At 39.1% G+C, this 25,236-nt stretch overlaps 2 non-coding genes across 2 annotated transcripts; both read left to right on the forward strand.

Moving 5' to 3' along the window:
* Nucleotides 1–376: 376 nt before the first annotated feature.
* LOC128280247 (small nucleolar RNA R71) lies at nt 377–482 on the forward strand. The gene has a single exon (XR_008270427.1). It is a non-coding gene; the product is annotated as a small nucleolar RNA R71 (small nucleolar RNA).
* Nucleotides 483–24,681: 24,199 nt separating this feature from the next.
* LOC128279725 (small nucleolar RNA R71) lies at nt 24,682–24,787 on the forward strand. Its single transcript, XR_008269922.1, has one exon. It is a non-coding gene; the product is annotated as a small nucleolar RNA R71 (small nucleolar RNA).
* The last annotated feature ends 449 nt before the right edge of the window (nt 24,788–25,236 follow it).

The following is a 25,236-nucleotide window of genomic DNA, read 5'->3' on the forward strand; positions in this document are numbered from 1 at the left end:
TACCCATATAGTTGACTTGTTCCTCTTCAGTTGTAAGATTGAAGGATTGGTATTCTGTATGTACACCTCCTCCGCTTGAGTCACACCTCATTACTGGATGTACCTGCGTAAAACCAAGTAAACCGTCAATCTTTTTATTGAGAAGTTGTACCTGATTAGAGAGCATGATGACTGAATCGATGTTATAGACGCTGGCTGTTTTCGTTGGCTTTGTCCTCATAACTTGCCACTGATAGTTGTTCAGTGACATCTCCTCTATGAATTCGGGATCTTTCGGTGTTTTATTGTTAATGGTTCCGCCAGCAACTACGTCAATCATTTGTCTTGTCAAGGGATTCACACATTGTAAAACGTTTGAACTTGCAGCCAAAGCGGTAACCCATGGTGAGGGCACCTTCTCAGTAAGTCCTTGTATCTCTCCCATGCATCGTAAAGTGTTTCTAAATCCATCTACACAAAAGAAGAGATATCATTATGCAATTTAGCCGTTTTAGCTGGCGGAAAATATTTTAGTAAAAACTTCTTGGTCATTTATTCCCAAGTAGTGATAGACCCTCATGGTAACGAGTTCAACCACTGTTTAGCTTTGTTTCTCAGTGAAAAGAGAAATAACCGAAGAAGAATGGCATCATAAAAAACGCCATTGATTTTGAATGTATCGCAAAATTCAAGAAAATTCTCCAAATGTGTGTTGAGATCCTCATCCTGCAAACCATCAAACTAAACAAACTGTTGTATCATCTGAATTGTGTTAGGTTTTAGTTCAAAATTATTCGCAGCAATAGCAGGTCTAACTATACTAGACTCAGTTCCTATTAAATAAGGTTTAACATAGTCATACATAGTACGTGGAGCAGGATTTTGATTAGCTGCAATTGCAGGAGGCAGCTGATCCCCTGGGTTTTCAACCATCTCATCGATTGGGGTTTGAGTATCGTCTTCTCGCTCGTTCTCCATGTAGTGTAAACTACGCCTTATTTCTCTTTGATTTTTGTGAATTGTACGATCGATTTCTTCGTCAAAGAGTAATGGTCTTGACGGGTTTCTTCTAGTCATAAACTATAAAAACCTGCCAAGAGAGAGAAAAAGTAAATTAATAAATAATAAAATAAAATAAAATAAAGTTATAAGAAAAATAAATGGCTAAAGTAATAAAAATTTAGTGTTCCTAATATTTCGCTTCCCAGAATAAATAAAAACTTGATCGCATGATTCGTAACAAGTAATAAATATTTATAATGAAGATCAAACCTAGACTAACTATTATCACGACGAAAAGGCAAGCGCACCTATCGAACAATAGTATAGTAATGGCAAGACCGGGATATCATACCCAAGGGAACCAAAAGTACTAGTAATAACTATCTTTTTATTATCTAGCCTAAGAATAAAAGGGTTTGTTTTAATTAACTAATTATTTAAACTAATTAACTGATTTAATTTAAGCAAAGAGAAAATTTGGAAAAAGACTTGAAGAAAAGCAATTGATAAAGAAGACACCCAAGGAGGAATCCACCTAGATTTCACTTGTTATCTGACTCTAAACTGGACGATTTATTCACTTGACTTGTTCCGTAGAGATCCCTAACTTAAGTTATTATCCCTATTCAAGACTAATAACGTCTAATCCCTAGATTGAATAATCGAGACTTTTCTCTAATTAACACTCTAGAGTTGCATTAACTCGATCTATGGATCCCCTTATTAGGTTTCACCCTAATTTGGCAAAATCTCGTAACCCTATTTCTAGGCGTTCGATCAACTCCGCTTAATTATGCTAATTCTACTCTTAGGCAGGGTCTATTCCTCCTCTGCAAAAGCACATCAAATCATGAATTAATACCCAGAATATTAACTCAAGCATTAAGAACACATAATTAAGAACAAATCAAATATTTATCATACAGTTCAGATAATAATAACAAGATCCATCATAGGTTTTATCCCCCTTAGGTATCTAAGGGGTTTAGTTCATAATAAAATAAGGGTACATCTCAAGAGTATGAAAATAACAAAACATAAAGAAAACTCTAAAACCCGTGAACGAATTCTGAGAGAGATCTCCGGTCTTGGAGTAGCTCCAGCTTTTGAGATGGATCATCTGGCTTCCTTCAAGTAATTCCCGGCGTGTGGTACTGTATTCCAGAAAAGTTTTGAAAAGAGCGGCCCCCTTCTAGGTCACACTTAGGGTGTTTATATAGGCTTTGGATTGAATTTCTTCCTCCCTAAGTACCTTTTTCCTTGTAAAATACAACTATTTGAAAAAAGGACATGCCCTTGTGCCACGACCGTGTGACGTGATTACCAGGCCATGTTCGATCCGTTAAATTGCACATAACCTTGTGGGCTCAATGGCCAGGCCGTGTGAATCGTGAAAACCTTGGTCGACACCCCCGAAGGCCACGGGCGTGTGAGATGCCCGTGTGGCAAGGCTTAGGCCATGTCATCTTCTCGATTTGGTCCGTTTTTGTCCCTTTTTAGTTCATTTTTGCTCCTTTCGACTCTTGGTGCTTTCCTGAGTACAAAACATGAAATAACCGGATTAAGAGCACCAAAATCCACAAATCTAGTAATAAGCATCCATAAATATGCCAAGTATTTGGGGTGTAGATATGTATAATTTGGCGTTTATCACCATTCTAAGGCTACTTTGGGTTATTCTAAACGGGATCAGGATAGATCACCTGTGAGCTCGAGAGCTACCTCAGCAGCTAGTGTTGGTTATGTTAGATCAAATCAACCCAAGTGTAAATATTGTGGTAAACGACATCCTAGCAGTTGTAGATTGCATGATCGGGCCTATTTTAAATGCGGATCGACGAATCATTTTGTTTGTGAATGCCCTAAGTTAGCTGCACAAATTCCAGTAAAGAAAATGAGATCGATTAATACTATAGCTTGAGGTAGACCACCCAGAAATACGGGTAATGTGAGTAGCATCCAGAGAGGGACTAAAGATACAACAATTAGATCCGAGGCTCGTGCACCTACCAGAGCCTATGCCATACATGCACGCGAGGAGGCTTCATCCCCAAATGTTATTACTGGTACATTCACTCTCTATGATACTAGTGTAATTACATTGATTGATCCTGGTTCGACTCATTTTTATGTGTATGAGACCTTAGTATTCAGTAAGACTTTGCCTGTTGAGTCTACTGAGTTTGTGATTAGAGTATCGAACCCCTTCAGCCAGTGTGTAATGATTGACAAAGTGTGTAAGAATTGTCCTTTGATGATTCAAGATTTGTGTTTTTCGGCTGATTTGATGTTGTTACCATTTGATGAGTTCGACATAATTCTAGGTATGGATTGGTTGACTTTGCACAATGCTGTTGTAAATTGCCAAAAAAAAAAGACTATTGATTTATGGTGCCAGAATGATGAGATTATCAGAATTTAATCTAATGATCTGAATGGTTTACCAGTGGTGATATCTTCGATGTTAGCTTAGAAGTATGTGATATGTGCTTGATAGTAAAATGGCTGAAAGAAAGATTGAATCAGTACCAGTTGCGTGTGAGTATCTGGATGTGTTTCCTGAAGAATTGTCGGGTTTACCACCTATTTGAGAGGTAGAGTTTGGTATTGAGTTAATGCCAGGGACGACTCTGATATCGATAGCTTCATACAGAATGGCGCCTACTGAATTAAAAGAATTAAAAGCTCAGTTGCAAGAATTGACAGATAGAGGTTTCGCGCGACCGAGTTTTTCTCCTTGGGGTGCACCAATTTTATTTGTGAAAAAGAATAAATATAGAAAACTCAATAAGGTGACTATTAAGAATAAATATCGGTTGCCACGGATTTATAACCTGTTTGATCAACTGAAATGGGCTACAGTGTTTTTGAAGATAGATTTGAAATCAGGCTACTACCAGTTGCGAGTTGAAGACTCCAATGTGCCAAAGACTACTTTTAAAACGAGGTATGAACACTATGAGTTTTTGGTTATGCCTTTTAGACTTACTAATGCACCTGCTGTTTTCATGGATTTGATGAACCAGATCTTCAGATAGTATCTGGATCAATTTGTTGTTGTGTTCATAGATGATATTTTGATCTATTCTCTTAATGAAACTGAGCATGTCGAACATCTGAGACTTGTGCTAAAGACTTTACGAGATAAACAGTTGTATGCGAAGTTCAGTAAATGTGAATTCTGGTTACACGAAGTTAGTTTTCTGGGACAAGTTGTATCAGCATCAGGTATTCGGGTTGATCCAAGTAAGATTTCGGCTATACTTGATTGGAAACCTCCGAGAAATGTTTTTGAAGTCCAAAGTTTTCTGGGACTTGCTCGTTACTATAGACGATTCGTGAAAGGTTTCTCTATGATTGCAACCCCGATAACAAAGCTATTATAGAAAAATGTTAAATTTGAGTGGTAAGAAAAGTGCCAGAAAAACTTTAATCAGTTGAAAGCCCTATTAACTGAAGCTCCAGTGCTAGTTTAGCCAGAATCGGGTAAAGAATTTGTTATCTATAGTGATGCATCTTTAAATGGTTTGGGCTATGTTTTGATGCAGGAAGGCAAAGTCATAGCTTATGCCTCGAGACAGTTAAATTCGTATGAAAAGAATTATCCGACATATGATCTAGAATTGGCAACTATTGTGTTTGCATTGAAGATATGGCGTCACTATCTGTTCGGTGAGAAATGTCATGTTTATTTTGATCACAAAAGCCTGAAATATTTGATGACCCAGAAAGATCTAAATTTGAGACAACGTCGATGGTTAGAGTTGTTAAAAGACTACGAGCTTATGATTGATTACCATCCGGGAAAGGCTAATGTTGTTGTTGATGCTCTAAGTCAAAAATTATTGTTTGATTTACGTGCAATAAATGCACATGTGGCTATGTCTGGTGATGGTTCGATAATAGCTGAATTAAAAGCAAGACTATTATTTGTTCAACAGATCTATGATGCTCAGAAAGTGGATGATGATTTGTTAACAAAGTGAGCTCAATGTGATTCAAATGTTGATTCAGAGTTCAAAGTTGATTCTGAGGGTTGTTTGAGGTTCAGAAACCAAATATGTGTCCCGAGAAATTCAGAGTTAATTCAGATGATTTTGAACGAAGCTCACAGCAGTTGGTTATCTGTTCACCCGGGTAGTGCGAATATGTATAATGATCTGAAACAGCTTTACTGGTGGCATGGTATGAAACGAGACTTTTTTTATTTTGTTTCAAAATGTTTAGTCTGTCTACAAGTAAAAGCCGAGCATCAGGTACCTTTTGGATTGCTTCAGCCCATCATGATACCTGAGCGGAAATGGGACAGAGTCACGATGGATTTTATATCTGGCTTACCTTTGACGTCGAGCAAGAAAGATGCAATTTGGGTTATTATGGATAGATTGACAAAATTGGTTCATTTTATTCCAGTTCGCACAGATTACTCGCTTGATAAGCTAGCTGAATTTTATGTTTCTCAGATTGTGAGATTACACGGAGTACCTATTTCTATTATTTCAGATAGAGATCCAAGGTTTACATCACGATTTTTGAAGAAACTGCAAGATGCTCTAGGTACAAAATTACATTTCAGCATAGCTTTCCATTTGCAAATAGATGGCAAGCCCTAACGAATTATTCAGATACTTGAGGATATGTTAAGATGTTGCATTCTCGAGTCCAAAGGTACGTAGGAACGATACTTACCTCTGATTGAATTTGTGTACAATAATAACTTTCAATCGAGTATCAAAATGGCACCTTACGAAGCTTTGTACGGTCATAAATGTCATACACCATTGTATTGGAATGAGCTCAGTGAAAACAAGATACATGGGGTCGATTTAATCAGAGAGACTAAACAGAAAGTAAAAGTGATCCGCGAAAGTCTAAAAATAGCCTCAGATCGTCAGAAATCATACGTGGACTTGAAACGAAAAGATATAGAATTTCAGATCGGGGACAAAGTCTTTTTGAAAGTCTCATCGTGAAAGAAAATACTCATATTCGGTCATAAAGGCAAATTGAGTCCGAGATTTCTTGGACCATATGAGATTATAAAGCGTATTGGGCCAGTTGCTTATAGACTGTTATTGCCACCTGAGCTAGAAAAGATCCACAATCTATTCTATGTATCGAAGCTTCATAGATATCGATCTGAACCCTCACATATGGTTAGTCCGTCAGAGATTGAGATTAAGTCCGATATGACATATGAGGAAGAACCGATTCGCATTCTGGCTTGTGATTGCGAAATAGGAAAATTCCATTAGTACACAGAGTTGAGGAAACAACGTGGGAGCCAGAGGATGCAAATCCGAACCTATTCACCGGGAATATTTTTGGGGACGAAAATCCCTAAGGGGGAGGGTTGTAGCAGCCCGATTTAAACCCTATTCGGAACAATGGTTTCGAGACCATGAATCCGAGTCAAAAAAATATTTAAAAATTATTTTCTGCATTTATTATGTGTGAATTTATATCTATGAAATTTTCATAATTTAATTTTGTCGTTTGAGTGCCCGATTTAATAAAAAGGCTTAATCGCGTAAAATGAAAATTTGGTGGCAAATTGTGAAGGGACCGAATTGTTGTTTTCTTTTAAAATGGAGGTATTTATAATGCAATTAGACCATTGAATATAGGAGTGGACGGTTTTGGACATGTTTTATAATGGTTTTACATTTTATTATAAAGGTTATATATGTAAATTAATTAATAAGTTATAACATCATAAAACATAAAATAAAGACATTAGTGTTCATATTATTTTTTTGACCGAAACTAAAGAAAATAAGAAAGAAAAGAAAGCTTCAAGGGTTCGGCCATTTGTTAAGCTCAATCAAGGTATGTAACTAGCTTGGTTTTTGATAATTTTTATGTTTTTGAAATCGTTGCTATGTTATCTACAAAGCCCATGCTTGAAGTTTTTATTTTGATGAATATTTTGAGTTATGCCATTGATGAATATTTGAGCTATGTGATGTTAACTGATGGAATATGAAAGATATGTTTTGGATTAACATGTTTTGTATTGGAATTTTTGATGATTTTGAAGATAGCAGATTTGGCATCCCTGTGTTTATAGGGAACAAATCGAAGATAGCAGATCTAACATTCCTGTGCTTACAGCGAAGTAGATCGAAGATTTCAGCATGGCATCCCTGTGTTTATAGGGAACAAGTTGAAGATAACAGATTTGGCATCCTTGTGTTTACAAGGAACAAATCAAAGACATAGCTGATTTGGCTTTCACGGTTTACGCTGAAGCAGATCTAAGATGATTTGGCATCTCTGTATTGTTAGAGAACAAATCGAAGTTTGGTGTCTCCATATTCGACGGAGAGCAGACACATAGCAGATCTGGCCTTCATATGTTTATGCTGAAGCAGGTCTAAGGTGATTTGGCATCCTTGTGCTTACAAGGAACAAATTGAAGACATAGCTGATTTGGCTTTCACGTGCTTACGATGAAGCAAATCTAAGATGATTTGGCATCTCTGTATTGTCAGAGAACAAATCGAAGTTTGGCGTCTCCATATTCGACGGAGAGCAAACAAATAGCAGATTTGGCCTTCATATGTTTATATTGAAGCAGATCCAAGGTGATTTGGCATCCTTGTGCTTACAAGGAACAAATCAAAGACATAGCTGATTTGGCTTTCACGTGCTTACGATGAAGCAAATCTAAGATGATTTGGCATTTTAGTATTTTCAGAGAACAAATCGAAGTTTGGCGTCTCTATATTCAACGGAGAGCAGACACATAGCAGATCTAACCTTCAGATGTTTATACTGAAGCAGATCCTGTAACACCCCAAACCCGGCCTAGACGTTATGACTGGATCCGGTGCGCCACATTGATGCGTACAAAACATTCCGTATTACTTAGTTTGGAAAAACTTAGTTGGTGATGTAAAAGATACTTTTAATAGAGGTTAAAGTGAATGAGAGCATGCACCGTAGGAAACCGTAATAATGAGAGTCAGCACTGTAGGAAACCGTAAAAGAGGAGGTGAGTCTCGCTTGACCGCTAAGTACCAAGCTCCCTTTGAATCCAATCCTAGACATGCACACCGCCATTTCCACACTCTAACATTTCAGATAATTGTGAGAAAACCATTTGGTTAAGTCCATCTTAATAAAGTGATTAAGTTTGAAAACGTTTGCTTGGCGGAAATCTTACTTGTAATCGTGTTATTTTGAAATCACTTAATGTTTTTGGAAACGCGTCCTAAAGCTAACCCATTTTCCTTAGTTATCATAGTTTTTTTTCATCACAATAAAATAAAATAATAAAAGTAAAACAAAACCATAAAAATAGTTAAGCGCCTTATTACACTTAAAACCCAAAACCATAAATGAAATTAAAAGGACGCCCAGTTCACCGTAAAGAAACCAGTTCAGAGAAACATGTGGCGATCCAATCCTCACGCTCCAAGCCCACTATGGTTGAGGATTACTGCGAGGATGAAAGTAAGGGTGAGATTTGGGAAACTCAGTGTAATTCAACCCAACCATAGCCTAAATCAGTTCTAACCACGAGAGATGAATAAGTTGGCCTCACCTAGAACAGATATCGAATAAAGCCCATAGGCCCGTAATGCACTGCATGATATATCATGCTTATGCGAAACCCAACCTTATCCAACCACATACACCCCATACCATCCTTTCACCATGTGGGAGACTACTCGACCCACCCAACCGCCACACGCCACGTAAATATGCAACATGGCTTCCAGATACGTAAAATGTGACAGAGTCACCAGATCACAGATATTTTGTGGCGGTGCCACCGTATCAGATATATGTGGCGGGGCCACGTATCAGATAATTTGTGGCATAGCCACCGTGATGCTTCCTCCATAATATAACCCATGTCCCCATGCAACAGATACACATTCATGGCATACATCATACAGATTTAATTCATCATGCTTTTCAGACAAAATTAACCCTAAGGGTATAACAGTAATTTTGCATACATAGGGGTATAATGGTAATTTTGCATACATAGGGGTATTCTAGTACATTTAACTATTTCTAAGGTTTTCATGCATATCGTAGCCATTACGTTTAGCCAGAAACACTTACCGAGTGTTCTTACCGAATTGGGCCCGTTGGCCCATTAACCCAGTTTTGGCCCATTAACCCAGTTTTGGCCCATTAAGCCCAGACATCAAAACGCATTTAAATCGCAAGCGTCGCAGCTTTATCACTTTTGATTACCAGTAATAATTACCCATACGTCTTACGAGCATTCGCACACTCGCAAGTGCCCAAAATACCGGCTTTTTGGCATTTCGGCTTTTGTCGATCTAGCCTATGAGAAGGTGTCAGTTACACACCTGTTTTGGGATTTCCTCGACGAGATCCACACGAACTGCCTACAATTGAATCACTTAATATTACTCCAAATATCGAAATAAGATTGAGTATATAGTCCCTACCATATTCGCCAAACATGCCTAAAACCCTTATTGCTCTTACCTTCTCGCCGAAAGATGGTTAACTCCAAAGATCCGATCGCTCCACCTGTCCAAGCCCTTGATCAACCGCCTAAATCACGCTATTACCAAAACAAAATAGTTATTACGACCCTCGTGGTTACAAGTCCAAATCGACAACCTCCCTAACTTTTGGGATTTCGCTTTTCCTAAAATATGTAAGAAGACTAAGTTTTGGAGAAGACTTACCACCGATTCCTTAGTGAATGATTCCAATGAGTTTCCCACTCGATCCCGATGTAGATCTAAGCCCTCAGATGATAACAAAAGTCGAGCTTTCAGTGACTCCAGTATTCGGCCAAGTCTCTTTTAATGTGGGATTTTTGGCTTTTTGCAACTTGTGTTTAGAAAGGTAAAATGAGAGGGTTTTGCTATGGTCTTGTCGTCAAAACTTGAGGTTTTAGAGGGCTGGTGAATCGGCCACAAATGATGAAGAGAAGAGATGTGGTTTTGGTTAAAAGAAATCGGCACAAAAAGAATCAAGCTTTCGGGATTTCGGCTTTTTTATATAAGGCTTAAGAACAATGATAAGAACGTAGAGATGAATAGAATAATGGAAGGATTCGGCTATGGGGAAAGAAGAAGGAAGATAGATGGAGAGAAAAAGAAAAGAAAAGAAAGGAAAAGAAGGAAGAATGGTCAGAAATGAAAAAACGGCACAACACTTCCAAATGCCGAATTTATACCTAGCTTTTGACCTAGCCGAAATTTTCCCCCTAAAGAAACCCTTGGCCGGCCAACTCTTGCTCCTCAAGAGTCCACTATTCGGCCAACACCATCCTCCTTACTCAATCTCCTGAGCAATTCAAACTCCTCCTGACAGACTTTTACTTCCGTTCCATTACTTACCTTTTCTGTTCATAAAAATTAATCCCTTGATTTGCTGTCATTGTGGCTTGAACCTGGGTCCTCCCTAGCTTCCACCCGCCACTTATAGCCTTCCCTGTGGCGTCACGTGGCACTTCACCACTTGCTTCCTTGTGATCTATTTTACACAATTAATTCCTCAAAGCCTAATTTACCAGAACCCCTTTCTCTTATAGAATTAAAATTAATTAAAACTATCGGGTTTTATCCTAAGCTTGGGCCTTCTAGAGGCCCACTATCACAATTAACCCTACACTTAACAACCAGAACACAGAATTTTTAATTTTACAAACTTTTTTCAAAATTCCCAAAAATTTGGGGCGTTACAACTCTACCCACCTTAAAGAAATTTCGTCCTCGAAATTTACCTGATCCGAACAGATGAGGGTATTGTTGTTGCATTGCCTCCTCTGGCTCCCAAGTAGCTTCTTCTCTGCCATGGTTATGCCAAAGCACTTTCACTAGTGGTACAGATTTCCTCCTCAGAACCTTAACGTCTCGATCCAATATTTGTACAGGCTCCTCCTCAAAGGTCAAATCAGGTCGCACCTCAATTTCTGCAACCGGCGCAACATGAGTAGGGTCAAAACGATAGCGCTTAACATGGAGACGTGAAAAACATCGTGAATCCTGTCTAACTCTGAAGGCAATTCCAACTGATAAGCCACTAGGCCTACTCGCTTCAAAATCCGATAAGGCCCAATGACCCGTGGACTCAACTTGCCCTTCTTACCAAACCTTAGTATCTTCTTCCAAGGTGAAACCTTCAAGAAGACCATATCGCCCACTGAGTATTCAATCTCCTTCCGCTTCAGATCTGCATACGACTTTTGCCTATCAGACGCTTCCTTTAACCGATCTCTAATTAACTTGACCTTATCCTCGAGATTCGCCACCAACTCAGTCCAAGAACTTGTCGCCCCCAGCTCAATCCAACAACTAGGTGTTAGACACCTTCGCCCATACAAGGCTTCATAAGGTGCCATTCAATACTCGATCGATAACTATTGTTGTATGCAAACTCGCCAAAGGCAAGTAATCCTCCCAACTACCTCGTAAATCAATAACACATCCCTCAACATGTCTTCCGAATCAATAACTCTTTCCGATCGACCATCGGTTTGGGGATGGAAAGCCGTATTAAAGTTCAATCGCGTTCCCAACGCCTCATGCAGCTTTTGCCAAAACCGAGATGTGAATCTAGGATCCCGATCAGAGATAATCAAAACTGAAACTCCATGCAGTCGCACAATCTCCGCCACATACAACTTGGCTAACTTCTGAAGAGAAAAGTCTGTGCGAACAAGTATAAAATGAGCCGACTTGGTCAACCTATCCACAACCACCCATATCGAGTCTTTCTTCGATGGTGTCAAGGGTAGCCCACTCACAAAGTCCATGGTTACCCTCTCCCACTTCCAAAGTGGTATTTTTACTGGCTGCAATAATCCAGAAGGTAACTGATGCTCAACTTTCACTTGCTGGCATGTCAGACATTTCCCCACAAATTTCGTTACCTCTCGCTGAGTCCGTGCCACCAATACAGCTTCTCGCAAGTCATGGTACAACTTATTCCCTCCAGATGCATGGCACAAAGTCCCCATGAGCTTCCTTTAAAATTGACTGCTCTCAAGTCGAGTCCTTCTAACACAAATTCTACCTCGAAAACACGTAACCCCATCATCATTTAACCCAAACTCGAAGTTTCTTCCTTAACTTGTTGAAAACGAGGGACTAAAGACTCATCTTTCAACTGCTTCCTTAATCTCGATCCACCAAAGTTGGCCTTACTTGCAATTCACCAATGACTTCCATCATCATACAGACTTAGACGAGCAAACATTGCTCTCAGATCAAATACAGCTCTACGACTTAGAGCATTGGTTACCACATTAGCCTTGCCTGGGTGATATTCGATTGAACAATCATAATCCTTAAGCAACTCGATCCATCTCCTTTGCCTAAGGTTCAGTTCCTTCGAGTCAAGAAATACTTGAGACTCTTATGATCGTGTATATAATACACCTTTCTCCATACAAGTAATGTCTCCACTTTTAAGTGCAAAGATCACTGCGCTAACTCCAAATCATGAGTGGGATAGTTCCCTTCGTGAGGCTTAAGTTGTCGAAACGCATAAGCAACCACCTTACCCTCTTGCATCAACACACAACCCAAACCTACGTGTGATGCATCACCAGCACACAAGAAAATCTTTCCTGCACTCTGTTGAATTAACACAGTGCTTCAATGTAACTTTCTTCAACCTCTCAAAAGCTTCTTGCTACTTCTCCGTCCATACAAACGGTACTCCTTTCCTTATGAGTTTTGTGAGAGGTGTTGCCATCACAGAAAAACCTTCCACAAACCTTCTGTAGTATCTTGCCAACCTTAGGAAACTTCGAATTTCTGAAACCGACCTAGGTGGCTTCCATTCCAAAATTGCTTTAATCTTTCGAGGATCCACTCTAATCCCCTCTGCAGAGACCACATGTCCCAAAAGGTTACCTCCTCAACCGTAACTCACACTTGTGAACTTCGCATAAAGTTCCTTCTCCTTAACACTTGCAACACAAAGGCGTAGATGCTCATCATGTTTTGCTTCGGTCTCGAAATATACCGAATATCATCAATAAAGACGACCATGAACCGATCTAGAAATGGTTGGAACACACGATTCATCGAGATCCATAAACGCCGCAGAGCGCTTTGTTAGTCCAAATGGCATAACCAGAAACTCATAATGACCATAACGAGTCCTGAATACTGTCTTATGAATATCTACCTCCTTGACCCTTAATCGATGATATCCGGATCGAAGATCGATCTTGGAAAATACAAGCCCTTTAAGTCTGGTCGAATGATTGTCAATCCTTGGCGAGGGTACTTATTCTTAATCGCCGCTTTATTCAATCGGCGATAATCAATGCACATGCGCATCGTCCCATCCTTCTTCTTCACGAATAGCACCGGTGCTCCCCATGGAGACACACTTGGTCTAATAAAGCCCCTATCCAACAATTCTTGAATTTGCGCCTTTAACTCCACTAACTCCTTCTGTGCCATCCTAAATGGTACAATGGACACCGGTGTCGTCCTGTGCAATGTGTCGATTCCAAATTCGACTTCTGGTTTGGAGGCAATCCTAAAGCTCCTCCGGAAAGACATCTTGGAACTCTTTACGCTTCTAACCTTATTCACCGTCGACCTCTACATCTGCTTGACTTACAAATGCCAAATAGGCCTTACAACCTTTCCCAATCCACTTTTCAAATTTCAATGCGATATCACATTAGACAAATAGTCCCTTCGCTCACCTATCACCATAACCTCATCCCTTCCGTGGTCCTTAGCACCATTCACTTAGCAAGACAAATCCGTAGTCGCCTTATGCCTAACAAGCCAATCCATTCCCAGAATGAGATCAAACTCTCCAAACGGCAACTCCATTAGATCACCAGGAAAGATCCTACCTTAAGTTTCTAAAGGTACATCCTTATACAGCTTGTCTACCCTAACCAAGTGACCCAAGGGACTTAGTACAGATACCCCACTCACTATCTTCTCAGAATGCACTCCCAATAACCCAGATATGGCACACGCAACATAAGAATGAGTAGATCCAATATCCACCAAGGCAGTATACGACATATTAGAAACTAAAACGTCTGGGTTATGACATCAAAAGGCCACCCTCCTCTCGACGATGAGCTGCATACACCAACGCTGGCTATCGAGCCTTAGCATTTCCGGCTCCCCTGCCAGGCGCCCCTTGACCTCGACCATTTCCATTTCCGCCCCTACCTTGTCCAAGTCCTCTCGGTGGTTGTGGTCCACCTCTCATGGGTTGAACAACCTCAAGATAAAGAACTGAGCCTGAACACTCTCGTGGGCGATCCTTAACTCAGGCTCCATAGATCCGCATCGAAACAAGCACCGTAACGCTTCCTACACTCACCCAAGTGTACCTTACCACAATCCCCACAGATTGGCGGTCTAACCATATTCATCGAACGGCTCGAATCTGCTCCTCCACTCTCGCCCTTTGGCATTCTAATTTGCTCCACCAAGGTCCGTAATCCTCCTAAACGGTTCCGATCTTTCTCAAGGTTCTCGCCTCTCGACGCTTTTACCTCCTCGTGATCTTATCTTTTTCCACTAGAACCGCAAGTCACGCTCCTCAAGGAGCAATCAGACCTTAAGGTCATCTCGAGTCCATTCTCAAAGCGAACGCTATGCTCATACTCAGTAGCAACTATTCCCACAAAGATACCTACTCAAATTTCGAAATTCAGCCTCGTACTCAGCAACAGTTTTGCCTCCTTGGACCAGATTCAGGAATTCTTTCCTACGGGCGTCCATATAACTTGCCCCAACGTACTTTCCTTTAAAGGCTGTCTTAAACAGCTCCCAAGTAACCCTATCAGCTGGGGTTCCATCCCTCATGGTGAGCCACCACTGATAAGCCTCATCTTGCAAAGAACGACACGCCCCTTTTCACCGCTCACGTAAGTCCAAGTCATCCATGATTTGTTCCGTGGCCTCCAACCAATATTCTGCCACATTCGGGGATACACCAGATACACCCCTAAAGATCTCCACTCCATTAGCCCGGAGTCGTTCAGAAATCGATCCTCGAATTCCATTGCCCGAACTTGCCCCGGCAACCCTTTCCAGAACTCGAAGCATAGCCTGCGACAGGGCGTCATCCCCGACACCATGATCATGTGATTCCACTTCCGTTGCCGATGGTACTGGTGCTTCTGCCGCTGGCATATGTCCTGAAGACGAAGATCCCGCTCGAGCTCTTCCTCGGCCTCGTCCACGGCCTCTACCTCGAGCTGCTCGCGTACTCATATCGTATTATCTGATTACGAATTTTATGCATTAATATCATTCCAATGTTTATTACAGATGTTTTATGATTCGCATGAGAATTGTAATTGGTTTTCAGAATCGATGTCTAGCTACGCCTCATCTTTAGCAAGCTTTTCTAGGGTTTCAAGAGCATCCTATCTAGACTATTCTAGTAAAGTTTCAAGATGCATGATAATATATATTCAGAAGAGAAAAAAAATTCAAAATACTTACAGACTTGGGCCGGAGATCCGGAATGCCACTCCCTGTTCCAGATTTTGAAAACAGAGTTTTACAGTCCAAAAAAACTTTTTTTTTAAAAACTTCGTTATTGTAAACTCAATCCACAACCGAGTTGTTGCAACCTAGGCTCTGATACCACTAAATGTAACACCCCAAACCCGGCCTAGACGTTATGACCGGATCCGGTGCGCCACATTGATGCGTACAAAACATTCCGTATTACTTAGTTTGGAAAAACTTAGTTGGTGATGTAAAAGATACTTTTAATATAGGTTAAAGTGAATAAGAGCTGTGCACCAGGTAGGAAACCAGAAAAAGAGGAGGTGAGTCTGTCGGACTGTTTAAGTACCAAGCTCCCTTCGGATCCAATCCTAGACATGCACACCGCCATTGCCACACTCTAACATTTCGTAAAATTGTGAGAAAATCATTTGGTTAAGTCCATCTTAATAAAGTGATTAAGTTTGAAAACGTTTGCTTGGCGGAAATCTTACTTGTAATCGTGTTATTTTGAAATCACTTAATGTTTTTGGAAACGCGTCCTAAAGCTAACCCATTTTCCTTAGTTATCATAGTTTTCTTTTTCATCACAATAAAATAAAATAATAAAAGTAAAACAAAACCATAAAAATAGTTAAGCGGCCTTATTACACTTAAAACCCAAAACCATAAATGAAATTAAAAGGACGTCCAATTCACCAGAAAGAAACCAGGTTCGTAGAAACATGTGGCCAGTCCGAATCCCTCACAGCTCCAAGCCTACTATGGTTGAGGATTACCTGCGAGGATGAAAATAAGGGGTGAGTTTTGGGAAACTCGATGTGTAATTCAACCCAACCATAGCCTAAATCGGTTCTAAGCACAGAGATGTAATAAGTTGGCCTCACCCGAAGCGTATATCGAATAAAGCCCATTGGCCCGTAATGCACTGAACAGATATATCATGCTTATGCAGAAACCCAACCATATCCAACCACATACACCCCCATACCATCCTTTCACCATATGGGGAGACTACTCGACCCACCCAACCGCTACACGCCACAAAAATATACAGCATGGCTGCCAGATACAGAAAATGTGACAGAGTCACCAGATACAGATATTTTGTGGCAGTGCCACCAGAACAGATATATGTGGCAGGGCCACCAGAACAGATAATTTGTGGCATAGCCACCAGGACGCTTCCTCCATAATATAACCCATGACCCCATGCAACAGATACACATTCATGGCATACATCATACAGATTTAATTCATCATGCTTTTCAGACAAAATTAACCCTAGGGGTATAACGGTAATTTTGCATACATAGGGGTATAATGGTAATTTTGCATACATAGGGGTATTCTAGTACATTTAACTATTTCTAAGGTTTTCATGCATATCGTAGCCATTACGTTTAGCCAGAAACACTTACCGAGTGTTCTTACCGAATTGGGCCCGTTGGCCCATTAACCCAGTTTTGGCCCATTAACCCAGTTTTGGCCCATTAAGCCTAGAATATCAAAACGCACGAAATCGCGCGTACTGCAGTTTTATCACTTTCGATTACCAGTAATAATTACCCATACGTCTTACGAGCATTCGCACACTCGCAAGTGCCCAAAATACCGACTTTTCGGTATTTCGGCTTTTGCCGATCTAACCTATGAGAGGGTGTCAGTTACACACCTGTTTTGGGATTTCCTCGACTAGATCCACATGAACTGCCTACAATTGAATCACTTAATATTACTCCAAATATCAAAATAAGATTGAGTATATAGTCCCCTACCATATTCGGCCAAACATGCCTAAAACCCTTATTGCTCTTACCTTAGTGCCGAAAGATGGTTAACTCCAAAGATCCGATCGTTCCACCTGTCCAAGCCCTTGATCAACCGCCTCTAAATCACGCTATTACCAAAACAAAATAGTTATTACGAACCCTCAGGGTTACAAGTCCAAATCGAAAACCTCCCTAACTTTTAGGGATTTCGGCTTTTCCTAAAATATGTAAGAAGACTAAGTTTTGGAGAAGACTTACCACCGATTCCTTAGTGAATGATTCCAATGAGTTTCCCACTCGATCCCGATGTAGATCTAAGCCCTCAGATGATAACAAAATTCGAGCTTTCAGTGACTCCAGTATTCGGCCAAGTCCCTTTTAATGTGAGGTTTTCGGCTTTTTGCAACTTGTGTTTAGAAAGGTAAAACGAGAGGGTTTTTCTATGGTCTTGTCGTCAAAACTTGAGGTTTTAGAGGGCTGGTGAATCGGCCACAAATGATGAAGAGAAGAGATGTGGTTTTGGTTAAAAGAAATCGGCACAAAAAGAATCAAGCTTTGGGATTTCGCTTTTGTATATAAGGCTTAAGAACAATGATAAGAACGTGGAGATGAATAGAATAATGGAAGGATTCGCTATGGGGAAAGAAGAAGGAAGATAGATGGAGAGAAAAGAAAAGAAAAGAAAGGAAAAGAAGGAAGAATGGTCAGAAAAGAAAAAATGGCACAACACTTCCAAAAGCCAAATTTATACCTAGCTTTTGACCTAGCCGAAATTTTCCCCCCTAAAGAAACCCTTGGCTGGCCAACTCTTGCTCCTCAAGAGTCCACTATTCGGCCAACACCATCCTCCTTGATCAGCTCCTAAATCCTCCTCCTTATCCCCTCCTTACTCAATCTCCTGAGCAATTCAAACCCTCCCGAGACTTTTACTGCTCCATTACTTACCTTTTCTGCTCATAAAATTAATCCTTTGATTTCTTGTCATTGTGGCTTGAACCAGGTCCTCCCTAGCTTCCACCGCCACTTATAGCCTTCCCGTGGCGCCACATGCCACTTCACCACTTACTTCCTTGTGATCTATTTTACACAATTAATTCCTCAAAGCCTAATTTACTAGAACCCCTTTCTCTTATAGAATTAAAATTAATTAAAACTATCGGGTTTTATCCTAAGCTTGGGCCTTCTAGAGGCCCACTATCACAATTAACCCTACACTTAACAAGCAGAACACAGAATTTTTAATTTTACAAACTTTTTTCAGAATTCCCAAAAATTTAGGGCGTTACAGTTCCAAGATGATTTGGCATTCTTGTGCTTACAAGGAACAAATCAAAGACATAGCTTATTTGGCTTTCACGAGCTTACGATGAAGCAAATCTAAGAAGATTTGGCATCTCTGTATTGTCAGAGAACAAATCGATGTTTGACGTCTTCATATTCGACGGAGGGCAGACACATAGCAGATCTAACCTTCAGATGATTAGACTGAAGCAGATCCAAGATGGTTTGGTATCCTTTTGCTTACAAGGAGCAAATCGAAGACATAGTTGATTTGGTTTTCGCGTACTTACGATGAAGCAAATCTAAGATGATTTGGCATCTCTGTATTGTTAGAAAACAGATCGATGATAACATATTTGGCGTCTCTGTATTAGACGAGGAGCAGATCAAAGATAGCAGATATCACCTTCCTAAGTTGCAATGAAGCAAATTGAAGCCGTCAAGAGGCCATTTAAAGAAGATCAAGGATTTAAAACTCAAGACTCGGCGAGCCCGGGCAAAATTGGTCCTTTTATAGTCTTTGCTCTATTCTCATACACAAAGAATGAGCAAAGAGGGCAATCAGAGACACTCAATTTTGGCCGGGCCCAGAAATAATTTCAAAAAAAAAAAACAAAGTCCAAGTCTAGTACAAAATTACAAACATATAATTTGGCCCAATCGAAATAGCCCATTACTTGAAAAGATTGATGGTCCATCTATGAGCTTGACTCATATGGAAATATAATCTTTAAGGATATGCAATCTTAGATATGATACAATCTTAGATATGATATGCAATCTTAGATATGATATGCAATCTTGAAGATATGATCTTGTAATCTTGGAGATTTAATTTGTAGATATCCTTTAATCTTAACCGTTGATGTAATTGATCATATTGTTGGATTTGGGGAGGCTCAACTATAAATAGAGGCCTCTCCCTTCATTGTAAATCACTTAAGTTTTGGGAAGCAATAAGAATTCTTGAGAGCATTCACTCAAATTTCTCTCCCTCTTGCGTTCTTACTCTTTGTGGTTTGTTCTTATTTTATTCTTCATCTATCTTAGTTTTTCAACCCTTTTTTATTTTAATTTCTTCATTTTTCAAATATGTATATTTATTCCTATCTTTTATACATTTGATTATGTATTTTATATATTATAATATTTAACCCTTTTATATAGTTTATTTTCAAATATATATTTTCTATGCATGTATATATATTATATTATCATTTCATGTATTTTGAACTATTGCATTATATTTTTATAATTTGTAAATGTTCTATTTATTCATTTTTTAGTGTATGTCATTTATCTTATTTGTGCATAGTTTCATTTTTTATATGCTATGTTTAGTTATTTTTTATATGCTGTTTTATGATATATATTGTTGTATAATTTTTGCATTATTATGTTTTTCTTTTAGTTTAGTCATATTTTTATTTGTTTATTATCTTATATTTACCCTAGTATGATTTTTTCATTAAACGTATGTTCATGTTATTTAGTTTTGTCTTAATGATATTATTTATGTTTGTATGGAAATGTTAGAATATTTTGTACATCTATGCTTCATGATGCATTAATATGTCATCCTAAAACGTCATTTAAAATAATATTCTAAGGTTTTTTTTTTAAAAAAGGCAATGCTTGATGTTTGGAAACTTCGAAAAAGGTAGTGCCCTAACTTACTGGGTTGCGACTTTTCTCGTTGAATTCGAATAGTCAATCACCCTTCTAAGTGATTTTGAGTTTTCAAAACTTAAACAATTATTTCGAGATTTCAAAACATAGTGTCCTAACTTACTGGATATGGCGTTTTAATTTTTCGAGATAGAAATTTTCGAAAGACGAGTTTAGTTTCGAAGGTTTTAAAATGTTGCCTCCTAACTTACTGGATGTGATGTTTTGACTCGTTTAAAATAAGTGAGCCTTAATTTTCAAAATTGAGACATTCTAATTAAAAGAGGTTTGCATCTTAAAACTTTCAAATTTCCGACATTAAAGACACTTGATAATCAATTAGGTACCAATTTTTTGGGCGTTACGAGGGTGCTAACCCTTCCTCGTACGTAATCGACTCTCGAATCCGTTTTCTCGACTTTCGTAGACCAAAATTAATGTTTTAAAACAAAACATTTTATAAGGTGATCCAATCACACCTAAAAAGATTGGTGGCGACTCCCGTTTTCGTTTTTCTTAAAGTCGATTCTCATTTTCCAAAACTCGATTTAAAAATGGTTTCGACAATAGGTGTCTCCCCTCATCTAAGTAATTACCTTTGATTCAGAATATCACAGAGTTTCACATCCTCACTAAAGATTCACTCAAATCACTCGAGGTGTTTAAAGACAATACATGAAGCACTCAATAGTCAATACTGAAAAGTCACTACCATAGGCTTGCATGAAAATCAAATCTCCACCACTATAATTTAAGATGATACATCAATCAAAAGGTCTTTAGAGGGTTGTAATGAGGCTTGGTTAGGGGGTGTGGTCACAAGCTGAAAAAAAGGGTTAGAATCGAGATTGAGTTGAAAAATTACTTAACTAGAAAAATATTTAATCATGACTTACGTGCAACATAACTCGTTCTCTGACTATGGAATTTAAATACTGAAGCTTACAAACAGAAGATCACTACTAATATGTGTACATGTTTTTTTCTTTTTCTTTTTTTTCTTTGTTTTAAGAACAAGTTAAATAACATAGACTAACTATTACGAACAAGACATGGCTAAGCAATTTATTCGATTCAAATCTCGACAAAAATAGGGATTAATTTAGGGGATTTCAACAATAATGGGTTAAGGGTTAATATTAAGGGTAATACAATAAATGGCTTGTTAGGCTCAAAGGAGTTTACTAGGGGTTAATCGTGGAGGTAGGCTTTTCATGGCATGAGTGGGTTAATCCTAAATGCCTTAATCATTTTGACATGTCAAATCAAATGGTGTGGTCTCGACATGTATAATCAATCAAGTTCTAGAATAACAGTTCAATACTGATGCACTCAAAGCAATAATAAAGGTGAACATGAATGAATTAATAGATGCTCAAAAGGCTCAATAATCTCACAAAAATTATGGGTTTTTGATGTTTAAAACTTGTGAATTCTAACTCAAAGTAATACCTAAACTTTGGGGAAACAACCTAAAATTTTAAATTCTTAACAATCAACTTATCATGCTTGATTCTCTAATGTCTTGAGGTTTAAACAATCAATGCATAAATGCCTATGTTTTAATTCAAGATATATCAATCATCGTCATAAAGTAATCAAAATTTATCCTAAATACGATATGAGAGCTTTCCAAGAGAACAAGGCAGTCATTCAGGGATTTTTCTAAGAATGAAATAAATACCCCCACACTTAAGATGTACATTGCCCTCAATGTACAAAGATAGATATATTGAAAAGAATATAAAAATAAGATAGAGAGAGAAGTGAAACTTCCTGAATTAAGAATGGATGATATTCTTGGATTGGCGAGATCGAGTATTGGAAATAAAGTTGGAGGGCAAGCATGATTCTGAATGATAAAAAGAGAGTTAACGGAATAATCTGATAGTATTCATAAAGATAAGCCGTGTTTAAAAAATAAATGAATCTTAAAAACTTAATAAAAGAAAAATAAAATAAAAGAAATAATCTAATTTTTCAAGTGGCACGGCCGGTGCACACGCTCGTGTGGCTCATGTCCCGTCCGTGTTCATCGCGAATTGAGATGTTGTCACACGGCCTTCTGGCACGCCCGTGTGTCTAGGCCGTGTGGCTACATGATCGTGTCGTACGGCCGTGTCTGGTGTGGTTTGTTTCTCCCACGGTCGTGTACCTCTGCGCACGCTCGTGTTATTTTGAACGTGTCGTCCACGGGTGCTAGACATGGGCGTGTAACACGCCCGTCTTCATTTGGCAGATTTGCCTATGGCCAGGTCACACGCCCGTGTTCATTTATCACATCCCGTGTTGGAAAAGATAACTTTTACCTTGTTTTCGCACGGCCGTCTCACACGGCCGTGTTTCCGTCCGTGGTGGTCACACTGCCATAAGCACGGCCGTGTGATCGGCCGTGTGGAGTTGGGAACCTGTGCTTCAAAGACTCTGTTAGTGACCTAGATGTTTGAAAGCTAAATTTTAAAGAAGTTAATACAATTAGTGCTCAGGTTGCCTCCCGAGAAGCGCTTATTTATAGTCTAAGCTCGAATTACCTCTCAGTTGAATGATGATGGTGGTTTGAGGAGTTTATACTCCTCATTCATGCTATCAATCTCATCATAATAAGGTTTTAAACGGGTGTTGTTTACCTTAAAAATGTCAAACTTGGGATAACTCACCTTGACCGTACCGAATGGGAAAATGCTAAGTACCGTAAGAGGGATTTCTTCATTCGGTGTGGTAGCGACAATGTGGGGATCTGCGGCATCTAATAAGACTCTATCTCTAACCTTAAGTTGATTTGGAAGGGTATTGAGCTCGTTCTATTGTAGATTTGGTTTGTCGGGTGTTCTCGGTTTATGCGTCCGCCATTCATCTAGCTCCTTGATTTATAGCCTTCGATCTTCATGAATAGGTCCTCTACTATTGCTTGAGAATGGCTCATGTACTTCCTTCAGACTCATTTCCTGTAAAGAAGGTTGTACCATATTGTCAGTTTTAGTAAAATGGTTTAGACGATCACCTTCAATTTCCAATGTGTTGCCGGAATTGTGAGCTTGAAGGGTGATTGTTTCATCTCCTGCACGGAGTGTGAGTTCACCTGTGCCAACATCAATAATTGTTTTAGCAATCGCTAAAAAGGGCTTTCCTAGAATTAAAGGAGTATCGATATCCTCCTCTATGTCTAGAACAATGAAGTCAATGGGAAATATAAATTTATCGATTTTAACTAGCACATCTTCAATAATACCCCTAGGGAATCTTATAGTTTTATCTGCTAATTTAATGCTCATCCTAGTCTGTTTGGGTTTCCCGAGACCTAGTTGCTTAAATATTTTGTAAGGCATGATGTTGATACTAGCCACTAAATCAGCTAATGTATTATTAACATTTAAACTACCAATTAAGCAAGGAATCGTAAAACTCCCTGGATCTTTTAATTTGTTCGGTAGCTTATTTTGCAGAATAGCTGAGCACAATGCATTTAGCTCCACATGTGATGCCTTACCCAACTTCAGCTTATTTGCTAAAAGCTCCTTTAAAAATTTCATTGCATTTGGCATCTGGGATAGAGCTTCAATAAATGGTAAGTTAATGTGCAATTTTTTTAAGAGTTTAAAGAATTTACCAAATTGTTCATCTGAGCGGTCTTTCCTTATCGCGTTGGGGTATAGTACACAAGGTTTATATTCGACATTCACTGATTTGTTTTTATTATGACCTACCTCATCTTGACCTTTGCTTACCACAATTTCTTGCCTCAGTTTTGGTTCAGGCTCAACGGCTCCTTCGTCATCTTGAATATTAATTGCGTTGAGCTGTTCCCTTGGGTTGGGTTCAATATTACTTGGCAAGAAACCTTGTGGTCGTTCGGTGATTAGTTTGGAAAGCTAGCCCATCTGAGTTTCGAGCCCTTGGATCGACGCTTGTTGATTTTTAAGTGCTGTCTCGGTGTTCTGAAAATGGGTTTCTGACATCGATATAAACTTTGAGAGCATCTCTTCAAGGTTCGGCTTCTTTTCCTGTTAATAGGGTGGTTGTTGAAAACTCAGAGGATGTTGTGGTCTTTGATTTCTTTGACCACCCCACGAGAAATTGGGGTGGTTCTTGCAACCTGCATTGTAAGTGTTACTATATGGGTTATTTTGGGATCGAGAGTTATTGTTACCCATATATTGGACTTGTTCCTCCTCGATGCTAGGGTTGAAGGGTTGATACTCTGTGCATGCTCCTCCTCCATTCGTCTTGCACCTCATTACTGGATGTACCTGAGTAGAACCAAGTAAACCATCAATCATTTATTTAGAAGTTCTACCTGGTTTGACAGCATAGTAATCGAATCGACGTTATAGACGCCTGCTGTTTTAGTTGGCTTAGTCCTCATGACTTGCCACTGATAGTTATTCAGTGACATCTCCTCTATAAACTCATAGGCATCTTCAGGTGTTTTATTATTGATGGTTCCGCCAGCAGCTGTGTCAACCATTTGTCGAGTTGAAGGATTCAGGCCATTATGGAACGTTTGAACTTGTAGCCAAAGCGGTAACCCATGGTGAGGGCACCTTCTCAGTAAGTCTTTGTATCTCTCCTATGCATTTTAAAGAGTTTCTAAGTCCATCTGCACAAACGAAGAGATATCATTATGTAATTTAGCCGTTTTAGCCAGCGGAAAATATTTTAATAGAAATTTTTCGGTCATTTGCTCCCAAGTAGTGATTGACCCTCGTGGTAATGAGTTCAACCACTGTTTAGCTTTGTTTCTCAATGAAAAAGGGAATAACCGAAGACAAATGGCATTATCAGAAACACAATTAATTTTAAATGTATCGCATAGTTCTAAGAAGTTTGCTAAGTGAGCGTTGGGATCCTCAACCTACAAACCATCAAACTGAACAAATTGTTGTATCATTTGAATAGTGTTAGGTTTTAGTTCAAAAGTATTTGCAGCTACAGCAGGTCTAACTATGCTCGACTTAGTTCCTGTTAAAGAAGGTTTAGCATAATCATACATAGTGTGTAGAGCAGGATTTTGATTAACCGCAATTGCAGGAGGTAGCTGCTTGTCTTGGTTTCAGCCATCTCTTCTGTTGGGGGTTGAG

The sequence above is a fragment of the Gossypium arboreum genome, chromosome 8, assembly GCF_025698485.1.
Source record: "Gossypium arboreum isolate Shixiya-1 chromosome 8, ASM2569848v2, whole genome shotgun sequence".
NCBI classification, from domain to species: Eukaryota; Viridiplantae; Streptophyta; class Magnoliopsida; order Malvales; family Malvaceae; genus Gossypium; species Gossypium arboreum.